Source organism: Vigna unguiculata, chromosome 9, assembly GCF_037176805.1.
Source record: "Vigna unguiculata cultivar grain cowpea cultivar isolate G323 ecotype 2 chromosome 9, ASM3717680v1, whole genome shotgun sequence".
Taxonomy (NCBI): Eukaryota; Viridiplantae; Streptophyta; class Magnoliopsida; order Fabales; family Fabaceae; genus Vigna; species Vigna unguiculata.
The window spans coordinates 36,246,898-36,252,349 of NC_140800.1; the positions used below are offsets into that span (position 1 = coordinate 36,246,898).

Below are 5,452 nucleotides of genomic sequence, written 5' to 3' on the forward strand. Positions count from 1 at the left end.
TTAAATTTTAGAAAACAAGAAATTTTTTGGGATGTTGTGCTTCAATCATTATTTCACAATTTTAGTGTTAATACACAAGGAATAATTCAAGGGAAAAAAACTCTCTTAGATTCCAATTTTAGTTTTAAGTGGCAACTTGGGTTTGTACTTAAATTCACTTACACAAAAAAAAAAAAATAGGTTTATTAGGTCTTTCTATTTATATATTTGATCCATAAAAATCAAACATGACAAATGCATAATAACATTTTCATAATTAAATTGTTAATATTTACGTCTAATCTTTATGAGTCATATGTAAAATAAGGTCAAAGATAAAAACTAATTTTTACGTATGATGTAAATTTTTGATTAAAAAAAAAATTGGATCGCTCCTTTTTCATTCATTTTACGCTACAAATTGAAACCCTCAACTCTAAGTGAACATAAGCATGTATGCGTGATAGTCATTGTTGTGTGTTCCAAGGCTCCGTTTTCTGCCATTATTAAATGCCTAAAAGTTGCATTTTCTCTCAGTGTATTCAAGTGTAGAGTGTTCACATCTCACATATTATTCTCAGATTTCAAGTTGGCAAAATTTAACGGGTAAAAACTTCAAATAGTCATATTATGACAAATAAAACATAATGTTATCAAATATTCAAGATTAACATGAGTGTTGTTTATTCGATATCAAATATTTAGAAAAAAATTATATTATAATTGTATACATTTTAAATTAAAATACCAAATAAAATTTCATGACAACAAAAAAATATCTATTAAATTTGCAAACATTAATGAATTCTAATTGATAAAATTTAATTTAAAAAATAAAATAACAATATATATATATATATATATAGAAAGAAAAAAATATTTAAATTAAAATATATTTTAGATGTATGTTTACTTCAATTTTTTAAATTGTAATGAATTTCTTTTTTATACACTAATAAAAGTTATAATACATCACTTGATCAAAATAACGCAAGAAAAAATATTAAAGTAATAATAATAAAATTTTAGCATAAATACTATATCTTTTGAAACTTCAATATATGTTGGATGGTGATAAAAGGAAATTTATGACAATTACATTAAAATTTTATATTATAGTAAATAAAATTTATTTATACAATTAGAATGTATCTATCTTTTATACATTAATAAAAGTTACAATACATCACTTCATCAAAATAATGCACAAAATAAATATTAAAGTAATAATAATAAAATTTTAACATAGATATTATAACTTTTAAACTTTAATGTATGTTGGATGCTGACAAAAAAAATTCATGGTAATTACATTTATATTATAGTTAATAAAATTTATTTATATAATTATAATGACAAAATTACAGTATGATAATGAGTTAAAAAATAAAAAAATAATTATATAAAATATATCACAATAGTATTTTTACATTATAAAAGTAAACAACAAATAAAAATATTAAAAAATTATCAAATATATGTCTTAGAAACAATTGGAGAGACCATTGAATTAAATCGCACAAAGTTAAACAAATATATAATTAAGGATATGATAAAATAAAAAATATGTTAGAGATCTAAGAAAACTTTTCAAATATTAATGGTTGAGAAATAACAAAAATTGTCTTAGCGAAACAAAATAATTCTTTAAATGAAAAAAATTAATAATAATAGAGTAAAGAAGATAACTTTTTTTATATTACCTAATAAATTAAATGTTTATGATATTGAACACTTAAATTAAGAGTGTTAAATGTTCTTATGTGAAAAAAAATATACAATAAATAAAAATAAAAATAAAAATATTCAAATGTGAGACATAAAAATTAGTTAAACTATGAAATTTTTTGATAAAATATGAAAAATATATTAGAAATATGAATGAATTTTATAATAGACCAAATAATTAAAAAAATAAAAAATAAAAAATATGTATTAATATATATATATATAAGTTAATTTTAATATTTTAATAATTTAAATAGGGACGAAAATATGACGGAGACAAGTATTTTGGTGGGTATGGAGACGAAGACAGGACATATATGCTTCATACCCAGTTGAAAAAGTCAAAGACGAGGACGATGACTTGGACTTGTCATCCCTTATTACAAATTCTAAATATAATATAATTTATACCTTAAAAATGTATTTATTTTAATTTTTAAAATAGTATAATTTATAAAGTAATTTTTCTATTTGCTATAATTTTTTCCTACATAAAATAAATAGTTGCACAAACTAAAATATTAATTATTTCGAAAGTCATAAGTAATAAGTTTTATTGGGTTGAAAACTTAAGAATCTGTATATACTAACAATTCATCCAATAAATTTGTAATTTTCGACGCACATCAACATTATTCTAAACAAAAAGTTGTTTATTAATTTCTTAACTAATACTTTTCAATTTTATTCAATCAGTTTTCATCTAGAATAATTATAATTCTTTTCAAACCCTTTTTTCCTTTTACAAGAGTTTTATATTTTTAAAATATGAAACATGCTTATTTATTTAATAATCTCTTAATAAAATGTAAAAATTAGTAAAAAAAAGTAACATTATCTGGTTGCTCTTGTCTTTTTCAATCTTCTGTAGCAGGGGTTCGTAATTATGAAAGATTTCAGACCGTTGAATAAAATCACCACAAGGTAATCTATAAAGATAGTAATAAAACGGCAAATCATGAATCCTTTAACAACTATTTATTGACAATAATATTGCGATTAATCATATCGTCCTTAACTTTTACGGAGTCTGTTTACTAAAGGATAACCTTCGGAGGTAATGAAAGCAAAAACAAAAAAATAAAATAAAATTGAACTATTGAACACTTTAATTACCCAATTAATTTTGTATTAGTATAATTTTCCCTTTGTATACATGCTTTTAAACCTGTTTTAATTCCAAATTTTAGAAAATATAAAGAAACTTAAATGAATACTTTTAGGTGTACATATTAAAACATAAAGACAATTATAATACAAGAAGTAAAGGAGTAATAAAAATTTAATATTATATTAAATACAGTGTCTTGTTTGTTATATCAAGCTGATTATACTTTTACGCTAAGTTAACATTTCAAATTTCTCAAAAGAGATAGGAATGGTACGCAAAAATAAAGTATATCCATGAACAAATATCATTAAAAACAAAGAATAAATCAACAGAAAGTTGTGTAATATCTGCATATGGTTGGCTATGTTGAATCACCTTGGAGAAAAGAAAAACAAATACATTTACAAGTACAAACCTTGAACGTTGCAACCAGAAAAGCGTTGCTTGCGTTCACAATGGAAAACGAGTGAATGTGTTATTTGACAAATTCCAACTTGATTTTAGGAGAAATGTAAACAAATTGGAAATAATGATAAAGACGCAAAAAGAAACGGGAAAAACAAATTTTCAGCAAGGCACTTTAATTTTTGGTCCAGTACCCGTGTGACCACTTTGAAGATTTTCGGAAGTTGTGATGGCTGATTAGGGTAACTGTGTCTGCGCCAAAAAAGTGGGAAAGGATAATGAACTTTGCACTTTCATTCATCACTAAAATGGTGAAGAGAAATGTGAAAGAGAATCTTCATAATTTACTGGAACAAAAAGCTTACCTAATGTGATTCATCGACGAGAGTGATAATTAACAAAGGAACCCACATGTTCCTGACTGGGAAACAGAGCAACTTTTCGCAGCTTTTCACTATCTGATTATCAAAGCAAGTTGACATCCAACAACACCACTCGGCTTTCCTACTTTGACCAAGAAATTTGCTTCACAAAATCGGAAATTTTACATAAATGTTCACACTTTCATTTATTTACGCAATTTGTTTCTCTAGTGTTATCGGTTTATATAATGCTTGTAAAGAGCATTATGAAATACTGTGGATACACTTCCAGACTTTTTATAAAGACACATTTTTTATCATCTACTCCGACATTAAAAAAATATTCAGTTTTTAAAACGATATCTACTTTATTTTCTCTCTATTAACTTATTTTTATGTTTTTTTTTATGTAGTAATCTTCATACACAAATTATGAGTATAACTATCTTCATAACATTTTATATATTTTTTTTTTCAAATTTAATTTGTTGTGGTACATAATTAGCTCGAGTAATATTAGTTTATTAACATTTAACAGTTTTAAATTTTAAATTATTATTATCATAAACATATTATTTTAAATTAAAATAATAAGTTGTTTTAAATTACAGTAATTACTATCAGTTTTAATTTCAAACAAAATTATATTTATTATTATTATCTTTTAATTATATTTAAGTTCTAAAAGATATCTTCCTTCGAATATCATTGGTATAAATTGCCTTTAAGTTTAAATCATATTCTTATGTCTGTATTCAATTTTATTTTGATTTGCTAAAAATATTTACTAAAGCAATTAACATTTATATAATTAAAAATTCCTATCGATTTTGTGCTAGAGAAACTTCCAGGCATTAGGAAACAAATATGCAAAATTAGAATTAAGCAATACTTGTTTTGGTGATGCTCATTTCCAACTATATTTGCTTGATTATATTTTACTTTTTACTGTGGCAAAGCTTTGAAACTACTCAATTTAATATTTCATTTCACTCTCATAAATAGAAATATAATCAAGCAAATATAGTGAATATATAAAATTGTAATTAAGCAATGCTTGGTAAAATAAATGGGATTTCCAGCTATATGCGTGATTGTATTCATTACAAGCACAATGGGAAGTTTTGTAGTTGCTTAATTTTGATATTTCAAAATATCATAAATCACCAAAGACACCAACCATATCACCATTCAATTGTAAAAATGAACTTTAGGCTTACTTAACCTTTTTTTGGTACATATGCCTACTGAACCTAAACCTCTTCTATTCACACCAACTCATGTTTAATATCTCTCTCTCTCTCTCTCTATATATATATATATATACATATATATACATGTATATATATATATATATACATATATATACATGTATATATATATACATATATATATATATACACATGTATATATATGTATATATATATATATACATATACATATATATACATATATATATATATATATATATACACACACACACGTTTACAAAAAAACATATAGCAATACAATTATTCATACTTTACAACTAATCTAGTTGGACCCTCGTTATAAAAATGGGCTACCTACGAGTCATTAACCAACATGCCAAAGTTTATAACTCGCATAACTTTGATTTTTTTGATTAATCAATGAATAGCAAAAATTTTAGTTACGACTGACTACTTCCACCACCATCTCTAAATTATCAATATTTTCCCAAGCAAACTCATTCATTCAAAATGAGACTACACAGAACAAGAAAATAACTAAAAGCATGGTGAAACGTAACTACCTACTACTCATAAGTTGCAGAATATGAATAAATTTTATTAAAAAAGGAAGGATGAGGAAAGGAACCAAAGTCAGTTCAACCAAAATGAATGTA

The 5,452-nt window shown here is 23.7% G+C and overlaps 1 long non-coding RNA gene across 1 annotated transcript; it reads right to left on the minus strand.

Annotated features, from left to right (window-relative positions):
- Window positions 1–3,293: 3,293 nt before the first annotated feature.
- LOC146883952 (uncharacterized) lies at window positions 3,294–3,729 on the minus strand. The gene is made up of 2 exons (XR_014984611.1): window positions 3,589–3,729; window positions 3,294–3,475 (listed from the first exon to the last, which is right to left on the minus strand). It is a non-coding gene; the product is annotated as an uncharacterized LOC146883952 (long non-coding RNA).
- Window positions 3,730–5,452: the final 1,723 nt, after the last annotated feature.